Below are 13,679 nucleotides of genomic sequence, written 5' to 3'. Positions count from 1 at the left end.
GGTCTGTGTTGCTAAAGATGCTTAAATTAACATCCTTATACTGGTCCACTCCTTTGACCTTGAGCCAATATCAAAAGTGTTTGTAAAAGCATCTGAAGACCATTTATTTATTTATCTTGAGAGTCAGCAGGGGGAGCTCACACCCATTTGGTTCAACTTGACAAATATTGGTTATTAAAGACGTTTTAAACTAGGCCATTTTATTTACACACACATGTACACACCCACTTACCCTCTTAGAGATGTATATGGGTTTCCTAAAGCTTATAATCTATACCTTAGCAGACTGTTTTAAAAGTCTCATTCTCATCTCCTCATGCCAGACATTTAATAAAAAGAGGGGTCAAACAAATGAATGTTTAAAAACAATCCTAAAAATGATACTATTATCTCAAGGCAGGGGGAGGGAAACAACATATCCCTCCATCCTGTGGTCAGGAGTTGATACTTGCTTGAAGAAACACAGCAAGCTGTGTGTTAGTCTGGACATCTAAGGGAGCTGGATGCTTTGGGAGTATAGTCATTAAGAAGTTAAAACCAGGCCATTGTCAATATTTTAGCATAAGATTAGTAAAATCAATTTTCCCCCCCTTAATTTGATTGGGAAAAGGTACATGCTGATTCATCTCATTGCATTCATAGTAAACCGCTTCCTTATGTGTCATGTGAATAAATACTAGATTTTTACCATAGATCCACAATATTTTCTGGAATATCACTTGAATGAGTTAGTGCAAGTCAGAGATAGTCTGTGGAAGATCTGTTCTGCTACAGCCCTGTGCTGAATGGTGGTGGTTTATTATATTGTGTGTATACAGCCGGCGTTTAGAGGATTCTTAACTAGGTTATAATTACTGTATGTAAGAGAAATACAATTTCTGCATACAGATCTTGAGACACTTTAGGTAAGGAAGCATTTTTAATTCATTCTGGCACAGTACAGTTAAGTGACTTGCCCAAGGTTACAGAGCAGATAGCTGGCATTACTGGGAATAGCCACCCTATCTTCTCAAGTTTCTGTGTGGTGCTTATCTATAGTGCCATGTCATTGCCTTGGGCAAACAAAGAGATTTTCTATTTTCTGATGGCCTTTATGTTTTCAGATGTTGGTTAACGTATCATGTATTATTTCCCCAGCTACTTTTTCATTGTAACTAAGAATGCTTTAACCTGTTGATTGTATTGATTTTTGATGTGGAAATAGCAGGCTGCTCCATTTCAAGCTAAATTTCAAGGGCATGAAGACTGTAAGAATGGAAAAGCCACTTAGTTCAACACAGTTGTTCCTTCTATTTTTATCTGTCAGGTATAGAAAGAGCCTGAGAGGTCCTAGCCCTATTTTCTCTATCCTGGATGGAATCCCGATTACTTTGGATGCTGAAAGAATTGGGAAGAAAAAGTAGAGCTGATCTGCTGTACAAGCAGACATGTTAGCTGGCTGTGCTTGTGCTAGTGACATCTGAGACTATAGCATGTATGTTCCACCTCTCTACCTTTGCGTTGTTCTGGCTGGGTGCTGCTGCACCACTTCTGGGGCAGTTGCTGTAAGGTATTCTTCTCTGGACCAGTGACAAATGGTGACTGTTCTGCCAAGGGTGCAGCTACTACCTTATAAAGCAACAACATCCTTACATGATTTGTATTCTTCTAAACTCTGAATGCATTTCTGTATCCTGTCTCCCACCCCTCTTCTTTTTTCTGTTGTTCCCCCAGCCCCCCTTCTTTTATTGCAGCCTCAAGCTAGGATTATGACTTTTAGGATTGTCCTTAAGTCCTTTCCTTTGGTTGCATGCTGCATAATTTTTCCATTTAATATGGATTTCTCGTTTTGGTCAATTGCTCCTAGTCCTATTACTTCATAGTAATCTACATTTGATGCACATTTCCTTTTACAGGCCCAGCCATCTCCCTCAGAAAGTCATTCCCTGTGCACGATGGGCCTGAGCCAACACACTGAACTCTGTGGCAATATTCCTGTTGTTCACAATGAATTTGAAACCTGAAGCTAAGGATGAGAACCCTTGTCAGCTGTACAGGTTAGTGAACTGGATTCATGCAGACCTTGGGTATGTGGGTGGAGAAGGAAAGAGCACTTGTTCAGGGCAGTTGTCTTTCATAGCTCATAATTTATCCCCCCCCCCCCCGGCCTTTTGTGGTTGCCTTTCTATACATCCCTTTTATGAATCCATAGGAAGAACACTAATACAGACCTCTTTTCTGTATGTTTGCTGATTATTGTGTGCAGCAGAGCTATTGCATTTTGCTGTGCCTCAAGAGCTCTCCACCTGCGGAGGGCAGGGCTTTTCTACTATGAAGCTGGTCAGGACATGAAATGTAGAGGGAGGGGGTTTCAAGTGTATAAGTGGCTCCAGTTCCTGTCAGTCTCCAGTCTCCAGATGCGTCCAGTGAACTCGGTTCTGCCCATTTGAGGAAGGCAAAGCCTTACTTTATGGTTGTAGGGTACTGAAAGAAAAGGAGTGTGATGGGAGAAGGAGCAACTTTAGCTAGTCTAAGCATATCTTCTAATCTTTTTATTATTTCTGTAATTTTAATGCATTCCCTGTGGTATTTTAAAATATAGACTTAAAAAAAAAAAGAAAAAAGCAAGCGTGTGTGTACTATTCCTCCCCTGCCCCCCATCAGCAAGTTTTTTAAACCACTGAGTTGCTGGCAGCTGCAGCATGACAAAATGATGCTGTTTAGGGTAGCTCCCTCTTTGGCACAGGCTGGAATGAAATTGGGGAAGACATGAAATTAAAAAGAGCTCGTTTAAAGTTGAGTGCTGATTACCCACTTCCATAAATACATTGGAGCACAAGAAATTTATTGCAGTTGGACATATTTGCAAGCTGCTTTTTGGAAATGGATACAAATACACTCTGAATAATATACTTCTGCTGCTTGACTGGCAGACAATCTCCCTATGGTTCTACTGAAAAGCAACTTAGGCTAGATTTTTCAGGAGGATGGATGTCAGAGCCTAGTTTTCATTCTTTCCATGATGCTTAAGAAAATTCAGAAAGTACAAGAGAGCTTGAGAGAGTGAATCTACTGTAAAATGCAAAATCATAGTACTTTTCAACAAATGAGAAGCATAGAAGGCATTGGTCTGGGTGCTAAATCACAGAGCAGGCTAAATTTTTGTAAACAGTATGAGACAAAAAATACTGAATACAGAAAAAATTTTCTACAGAAAAATTTCTTCTTGACTGTAGTACTACTAAAGTATATCTATTAAACAAAGTAATGAGATTTCAAATGTGTTTATAGAAAACTGTTTCTAGTTTTAGGACTGATGACTGATGGGATCAGTCCAGAGTCCTAAGCAAAGATACCAAGATCTGAGCAAAACAAAAACACAGGGTAAGAAGTCTGTGCGTTTAGTGTGTGTGTGTTTTTTTAATTTTCCCCAAAAGTGACACTGCTTTTTATGACTGTACCAAACAGAATTTGACAACAAGCAGGAAATTAAACAAGCTATCTCTGGATAGTGTGTATAAAATATTCTAAAATAAAGGAAGTGAACAGAAACCAAATTACAGTGTGACATTGAGTTTTCTGATATCATACAGAAGACATTTTTGAAAAAAGAAACCTTACAGGAGTCTATGAAAGACCACATTGTAATCTGAAAATTCTTCTTTGATTTGCCTCTAGAGTAGGACCAAAAGCCCCAAACTTATGCTTTCCTGTGTCATATTTTTATCTGTTTCACTGTTGGATGGAACACTAAAATTTTTTTTCTGCTTTTAAATAATATATTAATATAAAAAATTGTATAGAAATTAAGTGAATGATAATTCATATTGTGCCTGGAAATCAGCTGTAATCTATATAAGTTTGCTGTATGTTGCTAACATGGATCTGTAAATGAGGACAAAGATGACTGAATATTAAGGACAAAGGACAAGGTCACATAACTTTTACAGACAGTGACAGAACTGGGAACAGAACAAGTGGAACTGTGTGCTCAGTCCTTTCACGCTTGAAACAAACTGTTCCACTTAAAGCCAGGGGAGGAATATGCCACTTAAGTGGCTTACTGGATGTATTATAGGTTTTCACTGCAAGTCTGGTAATGGCAGAAAAAGTTGGTATTTTACCTGTTCCCTGTGTGAAGAGGTTTTATCTTGGTAGAAGTCTCTCTGATTTAATCTGTTTCACTGCTACAATGGAAAGTAAAGGTGGGAATGATATAATGATATGCCTGATAGCTGCCATGACCATGAAATAAAATTCATTTATTCAGAGGAGCAAGTACCTTTTGAAAGTTCTGTTAAAGTACAGAAGTAGAGAAGACACATTTCTACCAGATTTGAGGGATGTCAGCTGATATTTATTAATGACTTAAAAATTTGCTTCTTCCTCCATGTGATTTAAAGTGTTTACGCAACTGAAGTTTTAAAATTTGTTTTAAATCTCCTGCAAATTATGGCTCCATCAGCAAATTTGTTTTCAATTTGACCTGTAATGTCAGGTATCATTACACTGAGTCATGTACTGCATCCAAGCAAGAAGACAAACTCTGACTCCTTATTTTTCATTGACATTGTTTAATGTAATAATTTTCAGCAGCCTGGTGCTGCTGTTTGTAATATTGAATGATATTTGAAAGATAATTCAGCTCAGTATCTCACATCCTGTTAGATCCCACGTGAATTAAACAGTTTCACACTGTAGTCAAGAGAAATATAAAGCTAACATGATGTACTATACAAAAATCCAAGATAAAACACCAGTTTCAGTCCTATGGTAAAAATGTGAATGCATGGGAGTGGATGTAGATATCCACATTTTACAAACTGAGAAACCATGGCATATAGTGCTTATTTGTTGAAGATCATAGTAAGTTAGCCACAAAAGAAACCAAATCACCTAGTGCTTCTTCTAACAAACCGATACATGTAGCTTTTTGTAATAGTTTGTGTAGGCAAATGACCATTTACAATTTCACCATAGATTGATCTTGGAGACTGGAATTCAGTGTTTTATTCCTCATTGTGCCTTTGACAGGCTGTCTGGCATGTGACAGAGTGCTTCAGTTCTCTAGAAGTTATTTTTTTTCTATCTGTTATAAACTGCAGTTAATAATGATTACCCAGTGTCTTGACATGTTTTAATTATGTGGAAAAAAAATCTGAAACAAATGCTAGGTGGTATTATATATAATATATATATATAATTGTTAGGCTTTTATTTTAATTATTCCTTGGATATTGGTAGAAAGTACTTCAAGCTAGGGGAAAAAACCCTTCTGTTCACAGAACAGAGCAAATGGAAAACTTGACAGATTAAAAGGTGCGTTGCTAACAAGTCATGGTAGCCTACTTGAAGACAGCATACTAGTACTGCTTAAAAAGAACGTTAATGTATGTATATATGAGGTAATATTACAGAAACTTTTGATTTCATATGATACATATGAATCTTCCATTCAAATGCTGGTGAAACTAAAGCAGGAAGAAAATACACATTTCCTGGATTTCATTAGATCTACAAGAAAGCTGAGCCAATGGTAAGACCTGCAAAAACTGTTGCATAGTATCAGTTATATAATATTGAAGAGATGAGAGAACAGAGAAAAATGATTCCTTGCTGAAGGGGAAATAGACTTTTGATCCGCCAAGAGAGTGTTTGAGCAGCTTTCTAGCCTTAGGAAATGACCCCTGATAGGTGAATAAATTTTTTTTAAACCTATTCCTACATGATGGACTGCGCCCCATGTATGATCTATTGTGTCAGTGATTAAACTGATCAGTATACTGATGCTTCTGGAAGAAGTAGGAGAATAGGACCTGGGAATGGGACTGGAATATTCAGGTCACTTCAGGAGCATGCTAGGATCTATGCAATGAGGGTGCTATTTATGAGTGCTTAACTATTCTGGGACAGGTAGTGATTTCATTGCATGAAATAAAAATCATATGCACAAGTTAACTCAGGGAAATTTGCATGCCCAAATCTCCTTTGATTTCTATGTAGTTCGTTGGTCCACACGCCTACTCTTGGCCTTTTAAAGGTACTGCATAAATCAAGTAAGTGACGTGTTCTTTCTGTAGTACTTTGAAAAGTTGAGAATTACATTTACTCATATGCAGAAATCAATTTGTTGCAATGATAAGGTAAATTATAGTGATCCTCTGCCTAAGTAGTTTCTGGGTGGAAAAAAGACTTTTTTGCCTTTCTAGAGGAATTTGCCTTTTTCCTCATTGCTTGATTGTGCTGCTTGTACCCAAGAGGAGGATGCTGAAGCCTCTGGTGGAAGTTTTGCTGGAGCAAGTTGTTCAGAATCAGAGTGTGGAGTGTACCAGCAGACTTAGTTGCTTTCTACAGTGAGCATAAGCAGAAGTGAATCCTTGACAGTAATTTGAGAGTGATGGTTAGTATCTCTGATCGTATGAGGCTGGACTTAACCAATGTTGTAATTGTGTGACCCTGACTTGTTTCTGGATTATTTTCTAAATGTTGTTAAAGGATAATTGGGGTATCTTATCATGTCTGTGTTCTGCTGGAATCTTCTGTGGGATATTTTCTTGGTGAAAGTTTGAAGTTCCTTATTCTGCTGTTGTCTAGAGGGCTGGTTGTCTATATCTGAGACACTGCACAGATAGAAAAGTAAAACCTCAGAAAAGAGGAGGACTCAGTGCTTCAGTGAGAGCAGCCTTAGCAAGGAGAATGAGGGACAAATTGTCAAAAAGGGAAGTAGATAAAAGAGGGCAGGTAAAATAGTCAAATATGAAACCTTTCAATAGAAAAGTCTCAGTCTGAGCTTTGAAAACAGTCAAAGAAGTGGCTCTGTTGAACACATGGAATTTCATAGATAGGGACCTCAACTGATAAGTCCATGCTTTCAGCTTTAACTTTACCATGCTTTCAGCTTTAACTTTACCAATCTTAATTTCCTTTGAGACAACTAACAAGATAGAAACATATCTGAAGAGATGACAGTGGTGACCTATGTCTGGTATTTGATACCAGGTTCCTAGTGCTGTCAGGGTCAATGTCTGCGTGAGTTGTCAGTCCTGTAAGTTCAGACTTCATGGGAGCAACTTTAACTTGCCTGTTTGTCTTTTATCTATATGTATACATCTATATAGGTATGCATGCATATTCATTCACCAAAATATGCATACACATATGCATAGATATGTGTATTCATTGTTAATGTTTCTTTCTGGGCATTGTGCTCTCATTGTTGATGTGTCCATTTTTTTTCCCCTCCACCTCTTTGTACCATTTCATGCGGCAAGCTCCTTTGGGGCCCTGTTCACTTTGTTCTCCACATAGTGAAAAGTTTCTCATGTTGTTCTTCATGCTTGGAGGCAAGACCGCTGGACACCGCTGGACGAGTTTTACCTGATCTAGAGACAGTTTCCCACAACACCTAGTGTGTGTTACGAATTAATTTTATCACAATAGTTTAGAGCAAATTCGTGGTAAAATATAGCAGTGGGAGAAAAATGGGGAAAATGGGTCCAAGTGCAGTTCATTCCAAAATGAACTCCCCCCCTGCCCCATTTAAAATTGCTTTTGTTGTGGTTGATGGTGGTGTTTAAAAGGCAGTAACTGGTAGCAAATGGGAAGAAATGCAACAGTGAATTAAAGATTTGAAGAGATAAAAATGGTAATTTATAGGTGAGAAAGACTGATTAGAGATGTTGTTGCTTTTTAGTTAATGAAATGACCTATCTAGTCAAATTGGATAATTCCTGTAGTGAGATATTTTTTCTTTATTGTCAGTTTAGCAGAATCTCTCTCTTTTCTTAGTGAAAACGAAATGGCAATTTTAGCATTCTTAATTGGTTTGGTTCTTTTCCATGGTAGCAAGTGAACTGAAAAAATACTGCTTATGAACAGGTTATGAACTTAAGTCTAAACCCCATGCACTGTCGGCATCAAATAAAAGAGTGGCTAATGAAACAGTCTTCAGTTTCTAATTTCACAGGGAACTGATGTTGCTTTAAGGTGTAGTGCCTGCATGGAATGCACGCAGTGAATGAATATTAGTAATGAGAAGCAGAGATAATTCGTGGTTGAACGGTGTGTCTGTACTCAGAGTGACAGAATGCATAGCCAAAACTATATGTTATACCAAATTCCACTGAAAGCAATAGTAGTGTAGGAATAGAAGTGTAGGAAAATGTTAAAATGACTTCATTTAAATGATCTTCTTGTTCCTAGATAAATCTGCAGATGAATTAGAGGTAATGTATAGCAATCTTGTAGTGATTCATAAGGAAGTTATACACTCTAGAAGAATAGAAAGTATTAAAAGTAAATTTTTAATACAGTGACTTAACTGAGGGTGGGAGAGGTGAATTAAGTAAATTAAGCTATAGGTATCAAAGTGAATATTATTGAAAAACAGCTAAGTTTGTCTAAAATAAAAGCCAAGATTTCTGCAGCCCAGCTGTTTTTCTTGGTGGCGTGTACTGGTCTTTGGCTAGACTTCTGTGAGTTTTTATTTCTGGCTGTTTTGGCACGTCGCTCATTTCTCTCTGATGTATTAAAAAATTCATAGCAGCAGTGATCTTCTCCATCATCTGGAATACTTTGCTCCTGATGGGCTTTTCTTCTCTGCATGTCATGCTGATGTTTAAACCTCTTACTTCTCCTGTCATCCCTGCTAGCTCTGCCTCTGTCCATTATACCATTTTTTAAATTCGTATAATGGTCCTGTAGTTTTGTGTTCCAGTTTTCTGCTTTTTTTCCATCCCACACTTCCTTTATTATAGTCCTTTCAGTGAATTTCTCATCTTATCCAAAATTACGAGATTTCTAGCAACTAGGTTCTCCTTATAGTTCCATTTCTTGGAGTGTTGAAAACATAAACAATTAAAAAAATTACATTCAAAGACAGAAATTGACTCTGGGAGCTCGGGCGGACATCCTGTTTTTTGGCACCCGTATGTCAGATGACGCTCTCTGAGTCAACACTTTTTTTTTCTTTTTCCCTTTGCTTTTTTCTTTTCTTTCTTTGGAAAGATGATGTTTGAATTTGGGATGTTTTTGTCACGTAACATCTCTTTCCAATGGTTTGTTCTCAAAACTACTCTATTCACTGTAGTTTGACAGTTCTCCATGAGTTCAGGTTGTAGGGAGCTATATTGTGGATTCTGCAAAATGAATTCAGTTTCTGTCAACAGAAGGAATAAATGTGCATCTATGCAGGTAGTCATGGATTACTGCATTGTCATAAGCCATTATGGCAACGTGGATATGGTAAACTTGAGAGAAAGAGCTGTCATGAACTGGAGAAGATCAGATAAAGAGTAAGTAGTCACACAGCCATCTATTGTCTGTAATGCTGTGACAGGCTGGCATATTTTGTTTGTAGAAGGAAACTACACTTTTCTAACCTTCACAGCATTTACCTAACTTTGAAATGCTGGTAGGCCAGCTAAGGAGGTAGACTGTTTCTTCTCTAGCGGCAGTGTCAGCTGCATATTCCTGATTCCTCCAGTCTCTGACAATAAGATTCAGCTTTGTGTTTTTTTTTTTTAAATCCTTTTTGTTTTGATATAAAAGGAATAGATGGATAATACTGCTTATTCTGAAACATGTCCCTTGCAGTATTAGAGGATATTAATTCCACCTTCTTGTTGCCTAAAATACCCATATAGACATGGGAACTGAAAATAAAATACTATGTGTATCAATCCAGTCTTTTTGTAAATGGATTTGTTTTTCTTGCTATGATTTGGCAGAGAGGTATTGTCAAGATACTTCATTTATGTTTTTTAGTAACCTAGGGAAGACTCATCACTTTCCTAATTTAACCAGCTGAGAAAAAGTTGACCTGCCTGCTAAAGAGTGGTGGTTGGGTGGGTTTTTTTGTTTGGTTGGTTGAGGTTTTTTTTCTTTTTATTTTTTTTTCCTTTTCTTTCTTTTCTTTGTTTTTGGCATGAATTCCTGAAAGCATTGCAGCTTTTCTAGGGACTGGGTTATAAACTGTTCTGCACAGTATAACATTAACAGAGAAGAAAAGAAATGCACACATCCTTTAAAATACAATTGTTCTTGGGCTTCATTCTGAGTCTCTTTTGGCCATACATATTAGTGAGGCTGGCCCAGGGCCTTTCCTATAAAGATGGATGCTAAAAATAACCCTTTTGTAGATACTTGTGCTGTAATTCCTACAGATACATTTTTTTTTCCCATATGAGAAAGCAGATTAAAGTAAATTAAAATAGTGCAAAAGGGTCTTTTCATGTTATCTGATGCTACGTCAGCCCCCACCTCAGATACACAATTGAGGCTTGTGCCTGGGCTGCTGCAAATCATACAAGCCAAAACAGACTTGGGAGCACAAAGATTTTTTTTCTGTTTTTGTTTGTTCAGTGTAACTCCTAACTTCAGTTATCACTGTAGATCCTAGTGAATAATCCTGGTATTTTTTCCTTGCTTAACTTCCCAGAAATGTAAAACTATTTGAAAAGAAGTATTTGAAAAGATACCTGTGTGTTTTGTCATATCTGAGAGCTGCAGTTTTTATAAGCCTCGAGGAAATCATGCAAATCTGCATAATATGTGTGGAGAAAAACCCTCCCTCTATCTCAGGGCCAAACTGAGACCCACAGAATAAATGACTTTCAGAGTCATGCTGAGACTGGCTCATAAGATTTTTGGAAAGCCTTGAGTACTACTTGGCTGGTTTGTTTTTTTTTTATGAAGAAAACCACTAGTAAATAGAGTGAAATAATAAGAAAAGCTGAGAACTTTGGTTTGTTCTGATTAAAAATACTTACCCTCTTCAGTGTATAACACTCTGGCATGCCTCTTTCTTCCTACTTTTTCTTGTGGTTTTTAGATTACCTGTTCATTTTGGAAGTCTGTTTCTACCTGAACAGCAGCTAGCAAATTGGAGACAGTCTCCTGCATGTGGGTTTTGTGGATTAGTCTAACACAAAATCTGACAAAGATGATAAAGGTTGAGAGATTTGTCCTGTGATAGCTGGTCTACATTCTTGCACAGTTCCCTCTAATTCTGATTTACAGGGCAAAACTATTGTCTGATGCCTACAGTTTTGGTAGGCTTGGGGATACGGTGATAAGACAAGATAGGCAGCAATTGTTCTGGTCTCCCAGTGCAGTACTTGTTATGAGCAGAGGACATCAGTGCTGTCAGTGGGCACCATTTGCCTGTGCTAAATTTGCTGCTGAAAGAATCAACCCACTATTGATCTGTATAGATCTGTGCTGCAACTAGAGAGCTATACATTCAACATATGAACTTCCCTCACAGTTTCCTCACTTTGGTAATGATTAGTGATGAGGGGCAAAAAAAGAACAGTGTGAAGGATGCCCGTGTCTCAGAAGAACCTAACTGAATCAACATTAGTTTTCCTCCTGTTGTCTTGCCTGACCTGCAGGCCTATTATGGTAGTGACTGATGCCTGTGAACTTGGATTTTTAGCTAAGTCATGGTGTCTGTTAAGTGTGAAGGATTAAATCATGACCTTAACAGGTAGAAAGGCCTCTAATTTACAGTGCTTTTCTAACCCTGGGTGTGTGCTGCAGTAATGTGTGTTGTTAAGCATCTCAATCAAGCAGGGCCCACTTCAAAACACATTAAATCAGCTTTAAGGTATTTGTTGTGAATAATAATAATAACAATAATTAAAATGGTTTGTTTCTTATGCTACTTTGGAAAAAAATCAGCCCAAAACCTCAGCAACCCACAGCGATTGGTGGAAAGAACTAACATCTTAAGACTTCATGGGCAGAAAGCAGCCAAGATGTCACCTTGTTGCTTTTGACATTCCTGTTCAGAGTGGAGAGAATCTGTGAGCACTGTGTGAACTGTACAAGTATCCTGACTTAAATAAGATGCTACTGTGAGGAGATTTCATCAGTTATGTTCCAGACTTTTGAAGTTTTTTATTTTTTTAATCTGCAACTATATACTTTAATAATGTGGTGGGGTTTTTTTTTGGTGGTGGTTTTTTTTGGTTTTTTTTTTTTTTTTTTTGACTTGGGTGGGAAGAGGGTTGCTATGAATATTTATAACAAATCACTCCTACCAGAGGACACATTAAGTCTTGCAGCATAACAAAGCTGAATTACCATGAAATAAACTTTCTTAATTAAACCAATTAAATTTCTTCCCAGTATGTAATTTAGAAACTCTGATAAACCCTGGTTGAAAAGGTTTGTTCTAGCCTTAAGCTGGCCTAAGAAAGAGTGAACATCTGGCCTGTATATGAAAGGCCTATTTAGGCCTTAGGCAGTGTGCAAAACATTAGCTGCTGTCCATGGCATTGAATACTTTGTGTGGCCCTAGGGCTTTGCTAAAGGACAGTGGTATCATTAGGGCACAATCATGTTTATGGAATATGCTGTAACTACGATAAGTGAGTCTTCAGACTTCTAACACACCACTTATAGCCAAATGAGAAGTGTTTCTGCTTCTTCACATTTTTGTTGTACTTCTACCAAAATAGATGTTTTCTTAAAAATTTAATTTACACTTTCTAAATGTTGATATTGGCAAGCGACATCAGGTTTTATGAAATAGTCTTTCACATTCCTTTTCCATATCACATCCCAATCTTTTTGCAGGTACCATAGGGCATATCCATAGGGCATATCCTTAGCACTCTTAAAAGATAACTTTTAAGGCTACTGTATAGAAATGATGCCTATACCACACTCTGTGACTTCCCTTACAGGAGCTATCAGCAATAGTAATGGTAATCAATAGGAAAGAGATCCTCTGATTGCTTAACATGGCTGCAGGAAAAAATAACAAAAACATAATGTGGCAAACCTATGAAAACTAGTCTCCAAAATACTTTGAGCCCTAGCCAAAGTTTGAGCCAGTCTTGAGCCCTAATTCTAGAGAGTTTGTGTGTTTTACCCAAGTTTGAAGAAGACTAACTGTATGTCCTGAAGGTGTCACCTGTAGCTATGTTTCTGGTGAGTCTGTTTCCCAAATGGGAGAGTTTGGGAAAGAATGCTCAGGAGGTCTTTCTCTTTTTTGATGTTTCAACAGGTGTGGGTTGATGTTTGCAGCACAGTTACTATATTTCATATTTATAACTACATCAGCACTTCAGAAACACAGTCCTTGGGTAAGTGATACCTCTGCTGGCCCAGAAAAAAAAACAGTGGCAATGGAATTAAAAGTAAATAGCTGGGTTGGAGAGAGACTTTAAAGTGAACGTCTGCTTAGGCTTCAAGTGCATAACCTATGTGGTGACTGAATTGTAACAGTGTTTTGTTTCTGAAACACATACTGTACCGTTATACATCTGAAAGTGTAATAACTTCTGGTTTAAAGCTGGACACAGCTGTAGTTATCAGCCAGACCTGCGTCTAAGGATCTCGTAGTTGCCTCTCATCATCTTCCTGCTGTAATAGTAAATATCTACCAGTCAGTCAGTGAGGTGAAGTCACCACAAACTGAATAGGATTTTGTTATTTGAGGGTTTCTGCTTTGAAGTAATGTTCTTGATGTCTTTGCTATAGTCCTAAATCCATCTTGTTTAAGGGCATGATGAGAAGTGCCTTCTATTCAGTTTGACCGCTATCCCTTTTCTTTTGAGTTTTCTATGTTCAAACATAAATAAGTTCTGTAGGGTTAGGGCACAGTTTCTTTATTAAATAAGCAGAGAAGCATGAAGGAAAGCAAGCAGAGAGAAGGAGCATACTCAATCAAGATGTGAAGGACAGCATAT

The sequence above is a fragment of the Falco peregrinus genome, chromosome 10 (assembly GCF_023634155.1).
Source record: "Falco peregrinus isolate bFalPer1 chromosome 10, bFalPer1.pri, whole genome shotgun sequence".
Lineage (NCBI taxonomy): Eukaryota > Metazoa > Chordata > Aves > Falconiformes > Falconidae > Falco > Falco peregrinus.
This window is presented reverse-complemented; position numbering follows the sequence as displayed.